Source organism: Prionailurus bengalensis, chromosome A2 (assembly GCF_016509475.1).
Source record: "Prionailurus bengalensis isolate Pbe53 chromosome A2, Fcat_Pben_1.1_paternal_pri, whole genome shotgun sequence".
NCBI lineage: Eukaryota > Metazoa > Chordata > Mammalia > Carnivora > Felidae > Prionailurus > Prionailurus bengalensis.
This window is the reverse complement of record NC_057348.1, coordinates 77002553-77023312: the sequence shown is the minus strand read 5'-3', so window position 1 is coordinate 77023312 and position 20760 is coordinate 77002553. Positions and strand designations below refer to the sequence as shown.

The window sequence follows — 20760 nt, the reverse complement described above, 5'->3', positions numbered from 1 at the left end:
ATGTAGAGGATATTACATCTCATGGGTAGAGAACGGAGGCTCAGGGAGCTTGAATAATTTGCTCAAGTTCCAAAAATAAGTATGTCACAAACCAGGATTCAACTCCAAGTCTGTCTGTTCCCCAACTTCAGGCTCCTTCTATTATACCTGCCTACGGTTAGTGGTTGTACTATTTCTAGCTCTACCAACAATTTGCCCTGTGTCCTTTTGAGATGATCAGTTCACCTCATTCATTAAACACAAATGTAAATAGCTACCCATCCCTCAGGGCGTTGAAAGAATTCGTGAATGTTACAAAACACCGCACACAGCACTACCTTGCACTCACTAAATATTTGCTGAATTGGAATTTTGTTGAACATCTGAATTGGCTGTTACCCAGGAGAAAGGAGAGAAGAGTATGTGGAGGAAATGCCTGATTGATCACTACTGAGATGGGGAGGGACAAAAAGCATGACACACAACTCAGTGATTGTGTAGACGGGGCGGGGGGGGGGTGGGGTATAAGTTCAGCCAAAGCAGGGTGCAAAGCAGGATCCAGAGAATAGGAGAACTTGGGTTTCTAGGAGAACTAACATAAACAGTACATCAATTTTCAAAGGATTTTTGTTTTTGCTTTTGTTAGCAACAGAGCTGTTCTTCAGAAACCTTATTTTGAAGCCCAATATATAAAACAAATACAGAGCTATTCTTAGCCCTGCTTTCTGGTTTCCATGGTGTCCCCTAAGGAACTTTTACAGAACCCCTAAGGCCCACTCAGGGCAAGGTTTGAAACTTCCTGCTCTTATAGCTGCCTCCTCCCTCAACACCCAGTCAAACATAGTATTTACAATTAATGAAGGGTAGGTGTTCCCTTTATCCTAATAATAGTATAGAGATACTCTATAGAGGGTTTTCCTGCTGATGGTTATCATGTTCAGAGGTGGAGGTGACTTTAGGCCTGGTTTGATTCAGGCTTTCAACTATGGGGTCAGGAATATGTACCTCTTCGTTTTCTGATACTGTATTCTCCTTTTTTTTTTCTTTTTTTTTTTTTTTTTCCTGAGAGAGAGACAGAGACAGCATGAATGGGGTAGGGCAGAGTGATATGGAGAGAGAATTCCAAGCAGCTCTGCACTGCCAGCACAGAGCCCAGTGCGGGGCTCAAAACCATGAAGCCGTGAGATCATGACTTGAGCCGAAACCAAGATTCAGACGCTTACCAACTGAGCCACCCAGGCACCCCTGAAGATGCCATTCTTAAGCATGCTCTTTCTACACATGACAGAGATGGCCACCAGCGGTTTCAGGCTTCTACCATCCCTAGTATCTACAATCTCGGGAGAGAATGACTCTTGATCAATAGTCCAAGACCTCTTGAAGGATTCAACACCATCAGTCATGTGCTCATCCTGGTGCAATTACTATGGTTGGAGTAATTTAGAATTGATTGGCCAGGCCTGGTTCATGCACTCAGCCCTAGAGCCAGGAGGAAGGCCAGTACCACCAGAACATACAGATCAAGAGGGACGGGTGTGAAGGGTGATGCCCCAAAGCGATACTGAGCACAGAAAAATATATGCCCCCTCCAGTGATCACAGACATGACTATGATGGTAAGCAAGCCAAGGAAGGGGAGATTTGAAGCCCATGTTGACTGAAGTGATGATATAAGAAAAAGGCTAAAGTAAAATTCAGGAACAAGCAAAGAGAAAAGACAAGAGAAGTGTCCTGTTAGTGTGGGCCTGCACTTCCGCAGGAGAAGAAAGACTTCTTCGGTTCCTGAAGGAAAGGCAAGTCGATTGTTGAAGCCATCCAGAGGATGATTTGTCATCAGCATCAGATGAAAAGTGGTCAACAAGTGTCTGCATGAGGATGTTGTGTGGGAATTCAGATTAGGAAGTCACTGGGGAAGACTTCAAGAGGCATGTCTGCAGTGATTCAGTTGCCAAGGGTGAGAGGGCAGAAAAGAGCAAGAATCAAGCTTTAGGAGCAGAGCGATTTCTTATTTATTTTGGACACAGTATCCACAGAGAAAGATTTAGTGTTGACTGGACACAAATAGCACTAAGCCAACCAAAGATAAAGATGCAGCCATGGTAGTGTGGCACAGCAGTTAGATGCTCAAGTTCTGGAATCCAGGTTTAAGTACAGACTCCTCCCCTCATTGGTGGTATGACCTTGACATATTCCATATTCTCTCTGGACCAGGCCTCCTCATCTGGTAATTAAGGATGATAACAGTTTCTAGTTCAGGGGCTCTTGTGATTCAGGACTGACAAAGATAACATTTGCAGAGAACTTTGTACAGTGCCCAGCACATAAGTGTACATAAATGTTGGCATTCATATTATTTAGAAGGAGAACGGCTGATAGATACAATGCACATATTGTAGAAATGTAGGAAGTGGCATCAAAACACGTAGCCTAAATCAACTGAATGAAAAACTGCATTGTCTCAGAGAAAAAAAGCTGGAAACAGAAGAAGGGAGAGCAGACCACTGCCCAGAAGTGACCAGGATACCTGAATATTTTATTTGAAATAGGTGAGTCATTGCAATATATTTTTTCATTCATTCTTTCCAGAACTTTTTTTAATTAAAAAAATTAATGTTTATTTTTGAGAGAGACAGTGTGCAAGCAGGGAAGGGCAGAAAGAGAGGGAGACACAGAATCTGAAGCAGGCTCTGAGCTGTCAGCACAGAGCCTGATGCGCCGTTTGAACACATGAATTGTGAGATTGTAACCTGAGCCCAAGTCGACACTCAAGCTACTGAGCCGCCCAGGTGCCCCCAGAACTTCAAGTTAAGAGCCACTAAGTGTCAGGCATTATGTGCCAGGTGCCGGGAGATAAGGAAGAGGATGAAACTCCCAGCCTTAAAGAGCTCACTGTGTAGGAGAGGGGAGAGACAAGGCCACAAATGGTATCAACAGCACACTGAGAACTACCTAGGTTTGTTCAGAGCATGTGAGGGCAAGCAGGGCAGTGAGCATTGAGCTCCACTGGACATTCTGTGGCTCCAGAGGGCATCCAAACATATCTGTATCGTGCGTGCCTGCTGGAGGTAGAGCTTGGTCATATATAATCCTAGAAAGTCACATCTAGAAACAAAACTGGCAAATGTCAGTAATTGTTGAAGCTAGGTGATAGGGATTCTATTATTCTCCCTACTTTTAGGCGTCCTTGAAAATTTGCAGTATAGAACGTTTGTCTCTTTTTTTATTGAAATGTAGTAGACACATACAGTGTTACATAGTTTCAGGTGTACAACAGAACGCCTCAACAAGTCTACACCTTATGTTACGCTATGCTTTGCTCTTATGCTATGCTCACAAGCCTAGCTACCATCTGTCACCATACAACCCTATCACCGTATCACTGACTATATTCCCTGTGCTGTACGTTTCATCCTCATGACTTACTCATTTCATAATTGGAAGCCTGTACCTCCTGCTTCCTTTCACCCATTTTGCCCATCCCCCCACTTCCCTAGAACTTTTTAAAAATGGCATATGAGATTGGAACCACCATGTGGACCTAAAAAAAAACCCCACCCCTCCCACCAAAAAAAAAAAAAAAAAAACAACTGGCATGTGAGATATAATGTATCAGAGCCAGAAAAGAGCAGTTAGGCAAAGGAGCACTTGGCAACAGCCATAACCAGAAACTTACAGACTGTGAGACACAAGAGGAAAATTGTGCTTCACTTGATGCGGATGCAGGAGTAAACAGAACAAGGCAAGGGGTGGGAGTATGGGAAAGACAACTTAAGGCAGTGATATTAAGGGGGAAGGAACAGAAATGGAAAGACAAATGGAAGCAAAGAGGAAAAACTAATAAAAAACAGGAATTTTGAACTCCCACTTACCAAAACAAAACAAAACAAAACAAAAAAACAAAAAATGGAAAGTGGGGCACCTGGGTGGCTCAGTTGGTTAAGCCTTAGACTTTGGCTCAGGTCATGATCTCATGGTTCATGAATTCGAGCCTCGTTTCAGCCTCTGTGCTGACAGCTCAGCGCCTAGAGCCTGCTTCAGATTCAGTGTCTCTGTCTTCCTCTACCCCTCCCTCACTTGCACTCTGTCTCTATCTCTCTCTCAAAAATAAACACTAAAAATTTTTTTTTCTTTTGTCCATTGATGGATGAATGGATAAAGAAGATGTGGTATATATATACAATGGAGTATTACTCGGCAATCAAAAAGAATGAAATCTTGCCATTTGCAATTACATGGATAGAACTAGAGGGTATTATGCTAAGTGAAATTTGTCAGTCAGTGAAAGACAAATATCATATGACTTCACTCATATGAAGACTTTAAGATACAAAACAGATGAACATAAAGGAAGGGAAGCAAAAATAATATAAAAACAGGGAGGGGGACAAAACAGAAGAGACTCTTAAATATGGAGAACAAACTGAGGGTTACTGGAGGGGGTGTGTGGGGGGGATTGGCTAAATGGATAGGAGGCATTAAGGAATCTACTCCTAAAATCATTGTTGTACTACATGTTAACTAATTTGGATGTAAAAAACAAAAAACAAAAACCAAAACAACTCTTAAAAATTTTTTTTCTTTTAAAAGAGGAAAGAAAAAAGAAAATATGATGAAAGCAGGTTGGTGTGAAAGCAGTATGGTGAAGCTGAATAACAAAGGTTAATGCACAAGTTGAAAAAAATATATATATATAGAGAGAGAGAGAGAGAAAGGGAGAGAGAGAGAGAAAGAGAGAGAGAGAGAGAGAGAGAGAGAGAGAGAGAGAGAGTCAGAGATGAAAAGGGATTAGGATTCTGCTCCAAATGAGGAATCATGAAAGATGAAAGAAGGATGCTCAATGAGGAAACCAAGAATCGAGGGAGAGTCAGAGTTCCAGATAAGCTACACAATTTAAGGTGCTGAAGTTTAAAGAAAATTTTCAGTTAGGTGACTTTGGGAAAGATCCATATACTTAAGTTCATTCTTGACAAGTTCATTCATTCATTCATTTCCATAAATAGCTATTAATCTTGTTTTCTGGCAATAAATCAGAAAACAAGATCGACCTTGCTTAGAGCCCAGCAACAAACAATGAAACAAGCAATTATAAATTACAATAAACTGAGATAGATGCCAACATGGGTAAGTGCACATGGCAGGCCTTCCCAGGGTGCCTTCATTTTCATGCAGGGTGTTTCCCCAATCTCTGGGCTTTGTAGGTACAGAAACATGATCTGCTCCAATGCCTAATTCCATCTCTTGGGGATGGACACTCCCTAGCCAGGCTGACTGAAGTGATGACATAGGAAAAAATATAAGCACCAGAAGGTCAATTTATTGACTTACAGTAATAAAAATAAATAGAAATTATTTGAATATTTGTACTCTCTGAAATGTATATTCTTTCATAATAGATTACCATCACAAGATTACTCGAAGAGAATGGATCACAACAAAGGGGGTGGTGGTGGTGGTGGTAAGCTGGATGATCTTAATGCCCAGTGTCACCAAGCAGTGGTTACCCCATGTGGTCACCTACACTCTTCAGTCAAGACCTGCCTCACAGTAGATATTGGTGTTCATGGGTCAGGGCACCATCCCTCTGGCCACTGCTAGAGGATCTGCCCTATTCTATCTTTCTCAATATCCCTTTTATAGACTCCCTTACTTTTACGTACACGTTCATTCTCCAGACATGGGATAATATAATTAACTAACTGTAATCTTTCTTACATATAATCAACAATCAAGTCTTGCCCCCACTCCCATGGTGATATGCAGATTATCCAGATTAATATCTGGGCATTAAAATCTGTTGGGATTTTCCTATGTAGGTCTGATTTTACCAACAATGTTTTAATTATTCCTATTTTCATGTTCAAAGTGTAATTTTAACTTTCTTTTGGGAATGTTCTGCCTATTTTCCATTTGTTAGATCTACTCTTAGCCAGTTAAGGTTGGGTTTGGCCAATGAATGGGACATCAGAGATCAGAGGGGAGGAGGAAAATGAGGGTCAGGTATTTGATCCCCCAGCTCTCTCCTTATGGGGTCACTGCAAATAGGCTACTTCTCTAGACCAATGATCACAGGTCTTGTTAGGAAGGTCCTCTCCATTCCTGAGTTTTGGTAATAGCTCTCATCCTTTTCCCCTTTTGGGCCTTGGGATGGAAACAGTTCCCCAACATTGCTAGTCCCAAGATAATTCACTGTGCCTTGTTGGTCTCCCTAAATCCTGCCCACACCATTGTAACAATCTCTTTATTAAACTTTCCTAATTTTCTCCTTTGGACATGCCATCTCTTTCCTGTTGGGACCCTGATATATATTGGGGTTGACTGGAAACCCATATATTACCAATGGGAGTTAAAGCCTGGAGCATAAATATGTAGCCAACTAATTACATAGTGATAGAGACCCAAAGAACTACAAATTTAATCTTTGGGGTTGTGAAAGAACAAATGTTAGGTATTACTTTCCTGAAAAATAAATGAATGAAGTAAATGAGCTTAAAAGAATGAACTTAAATGAGCTTAAAAAGAACCTTAAAGAGTGTCAAGCTTCTAAACAATGCATAAAATTGAGGCAAGTAAGGTTCAGTGGCTCATCCATAATCAAAGTCCCTTACCTACAGAATTGAGAGTAAATTTGGCTTTCTGGTTCCCAGTCCTCCGCTATTCGGTTTCCCCTGGGGATATTATTTCGATTCCTTGAAGAAGAAAGCAACATGGATGTCCTACAGTTTTATTTAATCAAACAAAAATTCCAAAGAAGAGAGAAAGAAGGAGGTAGGTGTGGTGATTTCAAAATATGTCCACAATCTCTTTGATAATTCTCCATTCAAGAGGTAAAACTAGATTCCTCTCCTCTTGAGTACACGTTGGATTTACTGACTCGCTTCTAACCAACAAACTACGATGGAAGAGATGGTGTATCATTTCCAAGACTAGGTCATAAAAGGAAATGTGACCTCCTCCTTGCTCTCTCCCTTGGACACTTGCTCTGGGGGAAGCCAGCTGCCATGTTGTGTAGCAACTCAAGCAATCCTATGGAGAGGAACTAAGACCAACTGTCAATAGCCCTTCAAGTACACCACCTTGGAAGCAGATTGTCCAGCCCCGGCCCAGCCTTAACATGATTATAGCCCCTAGATAACAGCTTGACTTCAATCCAGATGCAGAACCACCCCTCTAAGCTTCTCCTGAATTCCTAACCTAGAGAAACTATGAAATAATAAATGTTCGTTGTTTTAAACTGCTAAGCTTGAAGGTAATTTGTTATACAGCAATAGTTTACTAATAAAAAAGGAAGAGGAAGGAAGGCAGAAAAAGAGAAAGAAGGGAGAAAGAATAGGCAGAAAAAAACACTGCTTGTAAAATATTCTCATGTACCACAGCCAAAAATTGTTCAGAGAACAACTACATAAAACATAGAAGGCTGATGAGTTGGGGAGTTGCCAAATCAACATATTTGAAGCATAGCATATCATGGTTTCTAAATGAATACAAAAAAATTTCATAGTTTAAAATCTTATAACGTGCCACTCAGGTCAGATCATGGTCTGCATAAGCCCAATATACTATTTACGATGGTGGAACAAGATTTTGTGGGAGAATATGAGTACTTTTTATGGCATTGATCTCTGAAACCAAGAGAGTGTATCCAACTAATATCAAATAAACATATATGTATGTATATAGAAAGACCTTTTCTTCATTATTGTTTTCTATCATCTTCTTTTTCCTCTAAAACTGCCTCCAAGCACTGAGAGTTGATCCTTCTATCTAAAATTCTTGTGACAGTCTTTGTAGGAAGATCTGGGAGCCTGGAGGCCAACAGAAATTCTGCTAGTTCAATTTTAATATTTGGGGAGGGAATGGCTATCAGAGACTAGTAAGGCCCCATAAAATAACCAAAGTTACAGTCATAACCCATCTCAACAAGCTTTAATCTCATTGAAGATTGGTTGTCTATCTTGTCAATTCTATGGTTTGGGCCTTCACAAAAGACACAAGTTAGGTAGTTATTTAAGTAACCTCTACATCCAACCTGGGGCTCATACTCCTGACCCGTGAGATCAAGAATCTCATGCTCTTCCGACGGAGCCAGCCAGGTGCCCCCTACACAAGCTCTCCTTGCTATGCATAAATGCTTCCCTGTGAACCTCTGTTTCGGTGGCTTTATGTTACATCTAATATAGAATGAGCGGTTTTCTAAACCTTCTGCTGAAAGGCCCCTAACTGCTGCTTCTGATACATGGTGGATGTCATTCATCCTAAATGTGGATTATTTCTTTTGTAATCCTTGATTCCTTTTCCATTCAGCTTTCATCTTCTCAGGTTCAACAACAAACATTAAAGGAGGAAAGCAAAACTAAAGACGCATGGATATCATGAAAAGTAAAACTGAACACTGCAGTGAGCATAGCACAAGGCCGAGGTGTCCATCACCATCAATGAACGTAACATTGTGTGCCATCTCTACTTTGATAAAAGAAAAAAAAAGAAGTTGAATTTTTTTGAATGGTATAGTATAAAAGGGAATAATTTGCTTCCAAAAAACAAGGATGTATGGTAAGAGAGTAGCTGTGCTTCATGCTTGGAATCAGAAGAGCAGGGGAGTGAAATGCCTGAACCAGCATATGTAAGATTGAGGAACGACATCAGATCTTGATACAGAGTGGCAAGGAGGAGGCCGGCAGACTGGGGCCGGGCAGGGTTGTGGGGGGGAATCTGTGTGTGACACCAAGGAGGCAGCCAACAGAGTGGGAATCAATCGAGGAGGAGAAGAAATCACTGAAATTAAAGACATGTTGGGGCACCTGGTGGCTCAGTCGGTTAAACAACCAAGTCTGATTTCGGCTCAGGTCATGATCTTGAGGTTTGTGAGCTCAAGCCCCTCCTTGGAATCTGCACTGACGGTGTGGAGCCTGCTTGGGATTCTGTGTCTCCCTTTCTCTCTGCCCCTCCCCCCCCAAATAAATAAACATTAAAAAGTCTTTAATAAAAAAAAAAAAGACACGAGCAAGCAAGTGGATGAAAGGTGAAGGAGGCACTGACTCAGGCAAGTTTCAGGGTGAGACATTCTAACCCACATAAGTCAGATAAGGAGAAAAGGGTCCATGGTTGGATAGACAGCTGCATAGCTAGCTAGCAAAGTGAGAATGTAAATAAGCAAGTAAGCAAATAAACAAGTGTCTGTAAAAAGAAAAGAGGAAACGAGTAGCAGAGTTTACCTCATGCTGTTTGTTTTCCCCAGAGAAGGAAGTCTGCAATATCTTGTGAGTGACACTGAGACTCCTAGGGGTGACCATCCACACAATCCAGCTCTGAAAAGAGAGCCTCTTATGATTATGCAAGTCTTAGGGGGTGAAACAGGACTCTGTCTAATGCTCTGGGATTGCACGGTTTATTTTCCTAATGGGAGACTGAATTTTACGTGGCACAGGCAACCGTCTGAGAGCTGGAAAGCATAATAAAGTTCAGGAGGGAAAAGAGAGTTCCTGGAACAGATTGGCTTACCATTACATTTGCAAATAATTCCCCTACTGTCAAAATCAGCCTTTGGCAGATATATTTGGTTTGATTCTGGAGAAAAGGGAAATAATAAAATCCCTGACACCAGTGCTTTTGACTATCTCATTTAAGGAAGCTAGCAAAAGAATAGCAGTAATTGGAGGTCCTCAACACTTTTGGATTCAGATTAAAATTTTTTCATAATTTCATTGCAAAGGCTATAGTGGTAGCAAGTGACAGAATCATAACTCTGGTCTAAAATTATGCTACAAATAAGAAGATGATAGACTTGACTTTCCAGTATGTTCAAACCAGTAACAGGGTGACCAAAAAGGGCCTGAAGAGCTGCCTTTGTCTCAGGAGACAGTCGTCAATACAATGAGGCATAAATCGCTTAAAAATAGAGCCAGCATATGGGTTGCCTTCTAACCGTGTGAAATATATAAAAACGCTAGGAAAATGTGATTAGAATTCCAATACATTATGGATAAAGCTTGAAATAAGGCAAGAATATTCATGCAACCCTCTGCAATATGCATAACAATAGAAACTGAAAATACACCGCATGGTAAAATGCCAATGAAACATTAATAAGCAAAAATTTCTGTGCATAATCAGTGAAAGTAGAGGGTTACTAAAGATTGGAAGTCTACTGTTTAGGGAAAAGTAAAGCTGTATAAATAAAGAGGGCAGAATTAGAAATGGCGGAGGCAATCTGTTTTGTGCATCGAAGGATCAAGAGAAAATAATATATAAAATGTGATGCCAAATTTCTTCAAAAAAATAATAGCTGCTATCTCTGAATATTGGGAGTGTGGGGCAATTCTAATTTTTTCTTTATGTGTTCTTGTTTTCCAAATAATCTCGTGTATTATTATTTAAAATATTATTTTTAAAAACTGTGCAGCAGATTTAAGTCCACATATTATTGTAATGATGACAAGACCAGATGGATTCTGTTTTCATTTTGTAACAAACATGCAGGTCTAGATTCAGGGTAAACAACTACAGAGCAATGGAGACAGAGAAGAAGAAAAAATACAAAAAGAATGACAAAGGAAGAAGTATCTTCATTAGGATTTTAAGAGTTATGTGTTTAAAAGGAGGAGAAAGGACGAAAGACAATAACTGGAAGAGATATTAAATAAAAAGAATATTAGACAGAGTTGCTTTCCTATAGAGTTTAAAACTTTAACAAGTATGTACAGCGTATAGCATGTGAAGTGTTTCTATGGAGAAATCTATAGAATCACAGAACTCTAGACTTAAAGAGAACCTTAGACATTATCTAGTATCAATTCCATCATTTTATAGAAAAAGCTGGGATCCACAAAGGCAAAGTGACTCAAACCTAGTTAGAGAGAGTTTGGGATTTGAACACAGGATTAAGCATTTGGGGCTCCTTTTGTCTGGTTTTATTGTAGTTCATGCTGCATGTGAACACTGTAATCTTCCTCCTACAACTTCCAAAAAAGAGAAGGAACATTCATTAGGGGTAGGACATGAAATGATAAATGCATATTTTAAAGGGATATGTTCAACTTTTCTGCAACTGAAAAGGATTGGGTAACTAACCAGTTACTGGAAGAAAGAGAAATTGCTTCTAGACGGACTGGAGAAAATGGGGGTGGGGGCAAAAAGGGATGTCCGTGAACTCAAACTTAGAAAGTATGAGGAAAAGATGGGGCACCTGGCTGGCTTGGTCAGTAGAGTATGCAACTCTTGATCTCAGGGTTGTGAGTTCAAGTCCCATGCTCGGCATGGAGACTACTTAAAAAAAAAAAAAAAAGACAAGACAAGACAAGACAGTATGAGTGAAAGAGACTAACCAATCAAGTGAGACTGGCCTTGAATCAAAGGAATATGGGGTAGCTCTCTATAGAAATTTGATGGCTGATGAAAATAATGATGAAATCCTAGGTGCTTGGGGGTCTATGACTGTAGACAGATGGATAATCAGAAATAATTTTTTATGAAGAGCCGAAGAACAAAGTTTTCTGAAAGTCATAAGTGGAGAACAGAAGGTTAACAGAATTCTTTTGTTCAGAGAAATATTGCTTAAATACAAAGTAGGAAGTAGAAAGCGGGTAGAGCAATCAGGAGGTTATGACCGAGGATACTGAACACAAGACACATAAATAAGTTCGATTTTCAAGGAATGATTTGACATAAAATAGTGAGTCCAAGGGGCAACTGGGTGGCTCAGTCAGTTGAGCATCCGACTTTGGCTTAGGTCATGATCTCACGGTTCGTGGGTTCGAGCCCCACATCAGGCTCTGTGCTGACAGCTCAGAGCCTGGAGCCTGCTTTGGATTCTGTGTCTCCCTCTCTCTCTCTGCCCCTCCCTGCTCACGCTTTCTCTCTCTCTCTCTCTCTCTCTCTCTCTCTCTCTCACTCCTTCAAAAAGAAATAAACATTAAAAAAAGAAATAGTACATCCAAGCCTTGGGAAAAAAGTCCTCTCTAAATGAGTAGAAATAAAAATGCACAACAACAACAAAAATGCATGAAGAGTTGAGGATATTTAAATTCAGGTTTCTGTTATATTAACAATAAATCTGAACCATACAAATGAATAGAAATTCATTAACATATAAATATAAAATGTAAATCATGAAAGGAGAAAAGATCGTCTTTCGATAAATGTTATTATGATTGTGAATGTTTCAAGTTTTCTCTCTTTTTATATCAGCTGGAAAAATTGTTTTCAGTTAAAAATATTTATGAAGTTTTATGACTAAATCATTGGCAGCTTCAAAGTTAAAAAAAAAAAAAGAAAAAATAGATTGTCAAGTGTTTTTATTATGACTAGCGCTAACCTGTCTGTCCCACTTTCCATGAGAATCAAAGGCTCTGGCAGTTAGATAGTAAAGCTGGCTGGGGAGGACCCCGCACTGCACACTGTGGAGAGACTGTGTTTTAAAGGAGGTAGTCCTATGGAAAATGGCTACATTTTGCCAACTGCTGTCTCTGGAGCTTTGGCTCTGAGCCAGGGATCTGCATAATGGTATCAGCTGCTCTTGCTCTGGCAGCCCAGCAGCTAACATTCTCTAGCTCTATTTAGTAGCAAAAGATGGGGTGTCTATACCCAATACAAGTAACCCGCAGTAAACAAAGAAGATGCATTTCCATTCACCTTCAATTTAATTAGGTCTCCTAGTTTATACTTTCTCTGACCATCCTATATTTCTTCACAATTGTGTAATTTGTTTTCTATTTTTTTGTTTAACGTCGGTCTCCCCAACCAGAATATAAAGACGGGAACATTTTACTTCTATCCTAATTGTCCCTTTGTGTAACTGTGACTCCAAGCACGGTGCCTTTGCCCAGAATAGGTGCTATAAATAATGTCGACTCCATGGGAGAATTTACTCTCAGATAGCCACCCCCAGTAACTAAAGGAAATATGTTCCTTAATCTACGGCAAACAGGTAACTTTCCATATTTTTTAATCCTGGAAGATGGTTGCATTTCAAATATCTTTCAAGGCTTATTCTTATTCATTTTTCTTAGTGCAACTCTCAGCATTAATATTTTTGATTCATTGGGATGTGCTCCAAAAATAGGAAATCAAATCTAAACACATAAATTGGCTCAGGAAGTAGCATCCGGAACATATTATTATTCTTATTGATGATGAACTCTCTTGCCAATAGTTTTCCATCCTCCCTGGATTATCGCATGCCAAAAAAGGCATGCTTCACAGAGCCCTTAGTTCTTTAAGTGGCAGGTTCTATTTAAATACATAGATAAGACTTGTCAGTCTGTGCTGCTATTAAGCTGTAAAGTCACATTGCAGTAAAAACAATACTTTTGGTAGCTTTCCATGTTCCTTTTAATCCTTTCCCATTTTTTGGAAAGCTTGTGAATTTAGGGCCTGGTTTAAAAGAAATGTCACTGAAAAAATCAAGAACTAAGGAATAGCTAGAAATGACATTACAACATTTACATTATCATACATGCAAGCCTAGAGAAGCAGTGCATTTGATATTCTAATGATGGCATGATCTACTTATACATAGTCCCTGAGAAATCATGGGGAATACCATATGCCCAAATCTTTGCTTAATACTTACATTTTGTAGAGTTTATGTGATTTGTAGCTTGTGTCCAACTTTTTAAGACAACTGGTTTATTCTACTAGCTCCATGGTGAACAACACATTTCCTGAGAAGACAAAATCTTTCATAGTCTTGAAGTACCAGACAGTGCCTGGAAGAAGTGATTTTACAAGATTTAACCTTAAGTGCCCTCACTGAGTTACTGTGATTCATTTCAGATGTTATCTTGATTTTCCCATCAGCAGGGTAATGTCTTAAAAGACTAGGTCGCTAAGCTGCTCTACAAATACATCTTTCCAACTGATACAGTTTATATATATCTTGCTGACTCTGTTTCTGCTACTAAATAGTTGGGAAACCTTGGGAATGTCATTTTTTTAAATCTCCATCTGGCCTCATTTTTCTCATTTACAAAATGAAGGAGTTGAATAAGATCAATGGTTTAAAGTATTTGGCAACAAAACCCTTTCTTCAAATAAAAATATTTTGTCAAAGCCTGAGGTATGGAATAGAATATGGCTCCATTTAGCATAGCTTGAAAATCACTCATCTAAATACTATCTCATGTCAATTTGACTACGAAATATTAGAATTCCCTATAATAGATCCACGGTTCATATTAAAAAATATTCACTGAATGTCTGCAGGTGTTAGTTTCGGCCAGCATTCTGCTGTACTCTATGCAAGCCAGGCCCTTACCCATTTTTTCCAGCAGGTTATTTTCCAGAGGGGGAACCACAAAATTCCACAAATAAAATAAAAAAGTTATAAGTACAAAATGACGCACAAAATAGGGAGTGATTACTTCTGGCCAAGGGATCAAAGAAGTGTTCATTGGAAGGTGGCAGCATTTGACCAAGAGTAGGATTTTTGACTGGGGAAAATGAGTGTTTCCAAGTGGGGCAAACATAGTAAGCGAAGGTTTGGGAGCAGGGAATTGAAATACATGCTAATAGAAAGGCAAAGTGTGGGGCACCTGGGTGGCTCAGTCGGTTAAGTGTCCAACTTTGGCTCAGGTCATGGTATCACATTTGTGAGTTCGAGCCCCACATCAGGCTCTCTGTCAGCACAGAGCCTGCTTCAGATCCTCTAACCACCCCCTCTGCCCCTGACCCACTCATACTCTGTCTCTTAAAAATAAATAAGTAAATAAAAAAACAAATAAACACAAAGGCAAAGGGTTTCAGCTTGGTTGTGGTATTAATGGTAAGATGGGGACTTTGAATTAGAGCTTGGAAATTCGGCTGGAATTAGATTATCAACATCCTTGAATTTCATGATAATGAGGTCTGTCTTTATTCTTTAGGAAACAAAAGCTATTGGAAGTTTTTTTGTTTTGTTTTGTTTTATTTGGGGTTTTCATTTGTTTGTTCATTTTTAGCAGAAACTGACATACAGTTAAGCATCTGACTTGCACTCAGGTCATAATCTCAAAGTGCTCAGGTTCGAGCCCTGCTTCAGGCTCTGCGCTGACAGCTTGGACCCTGGAGCCTGCTTTGAATTCTGTGCCTCCCTCTCTCTCTGCCCCTCCCCTGCTCACTTTCTCTCTCTCTCTCCCTTAAAAAAACTGAATAAACATTTTTAAAAATTTTTAAAAAGAAAGTGACATAAACAGCAATGTACCTAGAAAAGATTTCTCAAAATAATGTGTTAACTACAAGTGGGAAAGATTGGAGACAAGGGGGTTAATTAGAAGAGAAAAGTCCAGCAAGAAGTGATGAAAACCCAGCCTCATACAGTGTTATGGACTGAAATGTCTCACCCCAAAATTTGTATGTTGAAGCCCAAATACCCGGTGTGACTGCACTTGGAGATAGAGTTTTGGGTAGGATACTAAGGTTAGATGAGGTCATAAGGGTGGGGTCCTAATCCAATAGGATTGGTGGTCTTATAAGAAAAAGGAGAGGGGCACCTGGGTGGCTCAGTTGGTTAAGCATCCGACTTCAGGTCCTGATCTCACAGTTCATGAATTTGAGCCCCATATTGGGCTCTCTGCTATCAGCACAGAGCTCACTTCAGATCCTCTTTCCCTCTCTCTGCCCCTCCCTCATTGGTTCTCTCTCTCTAAATAAGTAAATAAACTTGAAAGAAAGAAAGAAAGAAAGAAAGAAAGAAAGAAAGAAAGAAAGAAAGAAAGAAAGAAAGAAAGAAAAAGAAAGAAAGAAAGAAAGAAAGAAAGAAAGAAAGAAAGAAAGAAAGAAAGAAAAAAGGAGAGGCATCAGTCTTTCCAAGTGTACAGGTTGAGGAAAGGCCAGCCACATGAGACTTGGTGAGAAGGGAGCCGTCTACAAGCCAGGAAGAGAGCCCTCAGCAGAACTGGAACATGCTGGTATCCTGATCTGACTTCCAGCCTTCAGAACTGTGAGGAGCTAGACTTCTATTGTTCAAGCCACGCAGTCCATGCTATTTTGTTATGGTGGCCTGAGCAGACTAAGACAGACAGTGACATTAGGAATGGCAGGGAGAGGACAAATGTCAGCAAGTCACCATGGAAATAGAATCAACAGGATTTGACAAGAATCCACTTGGGAATGTGAGAGGCAGAGGTCAGCAGTGGCTCTGCGTCTAAGTCAGTGACTAGAAGGTGTTATGATGCCATTTGCAGAACCCGAGAACAGAGTGGGAAGAACAACACTGAGGGGAAAGAGCTTAATTTCTGTTTCTGAGAAGTTTGGTGATTGAATTTGAGGTGTTGGCAACATCACCAGGCAGAATCTTTGAGCAGCAGGCAAATGGAGCTGTGGGTTTGGCGGTGAAGAGAGATGACTGAACTGAAAATATAAATCATTTTGGAGTCATCTGCAGGGGGACAACACCAAGGGCTGGTCATGAACAAAAACATTTGTGCACAACAAGATCTACATGACCCCGAGTCTACTAAGAATGATGCCTATCTCTATGTTTGCTACCTGGGCCTGACTTACATGTGATTTTTACAAACTCTAGAACCTGTGCTGTAAAAGAGAGTTGGAAATGTAGACGCTCTACCTTTAAAATGGTAAATAAAATGTAGTGTAAACACCCCAATACCCCCTTCTGCTTTGATACATGTGCAATTTATTTCTGTTGGCAAGAAGTCCAAACAGAATTTACTCAGCCATACAGTTCAACAAACATGATACAATGACCCTGACGCAGGGTAAAGGGTAAACTGTTCTTCAAAGAAAGCACCCATTAGCTCTATTAGCTCTAAAAGGATTGAAGGCAAAAATGGGACATTCTATTCCATTGGGATGAAGATTAGCAAGGGAATTCTACACCTGGGAACCTTGGTTCTTGAATTTCACAAGTGACAATGGAGTAACTACATTGGACAGAGACAACAAGGAGAAGTGGGAAATAACTGAAGGAGAACAAGATTATTATAAAAGAAAGTTTCATAAACATCCCACTAAGTGGGACAACAAATAGGATATTTAGCAAACGAATACTGTGAGGGTCCTTCCTGTAAAAAGTGGCCAACTGTCATAAGCGCAACTGATTTCTAAAATTCATAGAACTTGAAGATGCAGGCTTGGGACTCCCCACTAGACAGCCATTAAAAAAGGACTAGAAAATCTTAGCCATGGGTTTATTTCTGAAGCCAGAAATAAAGGAAGAGTTGCATGAAACACGGGGACTCTGATAACTTAATACCTGTTGTAGAAATTCAGAGTCTTTAACAAATATGTGTATATATCATTTCCATTAACTGGAAGCAATGACTTTCGATTATTTAAGCGATTTCTTTCGCTATTTAGTAACATATTTCTAAGTTTTATATATACGTTACTATTTCTGGATTCTCTGATTTCGACATTTCTGTTGATTTCCTGTTATGGAATGTCAGGATTTAGTCCGTGCTCCCACAACACAGATACAGACACAGACACACATTGTTCCCTTGCTCTTTTTCTGCCCAATTTGTTCAGGCCACACTTTATGGTTGTATCAGTTCTCATTGTTTTCATTGTTATGACTACATAAATCCTGCTCATGGCTGAGCCACTTGGTGTTCTTTGATTTTATTTCCTTTCTTGTTCAACCTTCTGTTATCCCTGGAGTGATTTGTGCTGTTTTCTTTGTCTGGTTTTCTCTGAAACTATCGTGTATTCATTTCCCAAACTCTCTGCCAGAGGTGGTGTTTTCCTCAATATAATCAAACACATGAGATAATTGATCAGTGCCTTTCTCTTACCTTGGGGACTTCCTTCTGCATGTCTTTGATTTCCTGCTTCATTTGGACCCAGCTCATCTCCAGACCTGCTGGATAGCTGCTCCCCCAGGTCCTTGTTCACGACAATCCTAAGAATTCCCTTAGTCTTTCCTCCGCATGCATTGCTCTCCCGCCACAACTTCTTTCTTTTCCCCCTCCTTCCTTCTTTTGACTCCATAAATACTGACTGCCCACTATGTTCTAGGCATTGTTCTTGGTGCTGTTGACAGAGCAGAACTAGTAATAAGGATGTCAGCATTGGATATGCTGAGCTGGGGTACCTTTCCTTTATTTTTATTTTTTCAAGTTTATTTATTTTGAGAGAGAGAGAGCGAGTGCAGGGGAGGGGCAGAAAGAGAGAGAGAGAGAATCCCAAGCAGCCTCCACACTGTCAGCGCAGAGCCTGACACAGGGCTCAAGCTCACAAACCAGTGAGTTCATGACCTGAGCTGGAATCCAAACCCAGAGTTGGACGCTTACCCAGCTGAGCCACTCAGACACCCCAGGTATCTTTTAAACCCCTCAAGGCAGTTGGACATAGAAGTATTGAGTTCAGAGACAGGTTAGGCTAGAAGCATACATTTGAGAATCATGCACATATAAATGGTATTTAAAGCCAATGGGCTTGATGAGGTCACCTGTGGAGTCAGGGTGGAGAAGGAAGATATTGGGAGGTTTCAACATTTAGAAACAGGAGGGATGAGGCATATCCAGTAAAAAAGAATGAGTAGATGTGGTCAGGGAGGTAAGAGAAGCAGCAGGAAACAATGGTAAACTAAAGAAAACATCTCCCATGGGCTTCCTCAGCATGGCTGTTTACTTCCTGAACTTCCTCAAGCCAGCAAGGAAACTCTCTGCCCTCAGGGAGGCCCCACTCTCTCTCTCTCTCTACAGGGTCTTTGGCTGATTACATCAAGCCCTGGATAAACTTCTTGACTAACTCAAAATCAACTGCTTTGGGACCTTAATTCATCTGCAAAATCCCTTCACTCTTGCCATATTTTATTGGCTAGAAGGAACAAGGAACAAGGACCACTCACACTCAAGGGAGGGGATTCTACAGGGCTTGACTAACAGGGGTGGGGAGAGTCAGGGGTCTCCTAGAGTCTGTTTGCCACTAAGAGGCTCAGTTGAAAGGGAAACACTGATGACTCAGGAGAGTGGTGGCAATTGTAGAAGCAATTTCCTTGCGTTGGTCACAGGGAACAGGATGGAGCACAGGTAAACAGAGCGTGGACGTCTGAGTCAATAGGCAGAAGGTAGAGTATGTGAGTATAGGTGCAAGCAGGCTGGCTGATGTGGAGTTGGGGGCTTATGTTGGTTCCCTTCCCCTTACTGGATCCTCTATATCCCTATTCATCAGGCTATTTCCTTGTTTTCATAAAACTTATTTGAATTCTTGATCAAGGGTAATGGGAGTCTGTATTACATAAAACTTGACATGTCTGAAAATATCCTTATTCTATCTTTAATTTGCTGGATACAGAATTCTGGGTTGGAAATAACTCCTTCAGCACTTGGAAGGTATTGTTCCATTGTGTTCTAGACTTCAGTATTGCTGTTAAGAAGTTGGATGATATTCTGAGCTTTTATACTCTTCTGTTTATGTATAACTGTTCTGAAATACCTAAATTTCAGTACTATAGGCCTGGTGAGAGTGTTTTTATTTATTGTCCTATGGGCCTGCTCATGGGCCCCTCCAGTCTAGAAATTCACATCCTTCAATTCTGGGAAAAATTCCTGTATGATTTAACGATTTTCTCCATTTATCATTGATTTCTTTCTTGAACTATTGTTGGATGTTGAACTTTCTGAGTCAATTCTCTAATTTTCTTATTTTTCTCTTTCATCTTCTAGATTTTTCTTTTATTTTCTGATAAATCCCCTCACTTTAATTTTGAACGTATTATCTTGATTGCATTTTTGGTCTCACGGTTTTAATTTCTAGGAGTTCTTATTCCTTTCAAATATAGAATATTGGCTATGGAGCCCGACTGCCTGGGGTCCTATCCCAATACCATCTGTAAGTTGTGTGATCTTGAACAAATTACTTAGTCTCTCTGTGTCTTGGCTTATTCATCTGCAATGTAATAATATACATACATCATAGGGTTCTCCTGAACATTGAATGAGTTGACAGATACAAAGTGTTCTGAATAGTATATGACAAATAAATGTTAACAATTATTATTGTTTTTACTGTATATCTGAGGATATTACAATGGTTTTAGGATTTTTCTTCTGTTTACCACAGTCTTTACTTCTCTGAGTTTATTTTTTAGTTCATTTATTTTGGTTATAGTCTTTCATACTTAAAAGTTTTTTTTTGGAAACCTGATGATCCCTACCTGAATTCACGTTTATGAGGTGTGGGGGGTGGTGGTGGGTATTGACTGGTAAACCTCAAAATGGGGTGAAAAGACAGAGAGTTGGGCCCACAAATGTCAGCATCTGTAGGTCTTGCTTCCTGAGCTGGCCAGTCGCCTAAAGAGGAATCCTCCGATTTCCTGCCTGTTAGCAGGTACATTTAGTTCTCAGAATTTTGGGAGTCCAGTGGGGGAAAGAGGCCACTGATCAAAATCAGAATCACCAAATTAGAATCAGTCCCCTTCTGGGGCGCCTGGGTGGCGCAGTCGGTTGAGCGTCCGACTTCAGCCAGGTCACGATCTCGCGGTCCGTGAGTTCGAGCCCCGCGTCGGGCTCTGGGCTGATGGCTTGGAGCCTGGAGCCTGTTTCCGATTCTGTGTCTCCCTCTCTGTCTGCCCCTCCCCCGTTCATGCTCTGTCTCTCTCTGTCCCAAAAATAAATTAAAAAAAGAGTTGGAAAAAAAAAAAGAATCAGTCCCCTTCTCGGTACAGCATCTTATCCCCACAGTCAGCTGTGCAGACCTCAAGTCACGCCCTCTACCTCCTGCTGGAATGAAGGAGCACCATTGATGGTCTACATAGGGCAGGGGAGGGCCAGAGGGTAGACAGTGTTATCAGCTCCTTCTACAAACATTTCATGAGTCCTCACTCCTTATTCCCTTTCAAAGG

General features: G+C 40.4%; 1 long non-coding RNA gene across 2 annotated transcripts in view; it reads right to left on the bottom strand.

Moving 5' to 3' along the window:
• LOC122487753 overlaps positions 1-13705 on the bottom strand; it is a 124985-nt gene extending 111280 nt beyond the window's left edge. Inside the window, exon 1 of one of the 2 annotated variants that reach the window (XR_006298458.1) lies at positions 13546-13705. This is a non-coding gene — a long non-coding RNA (uncharacterized LOC122487753). The remainder of the gene's footprint in view (positions 1-13545) is intronic. The other variant, XR_006298460.1, reaches the window with a different exon arrangement.
• Positions 13706-20760: the final 7055 nt, after the last annotated feature.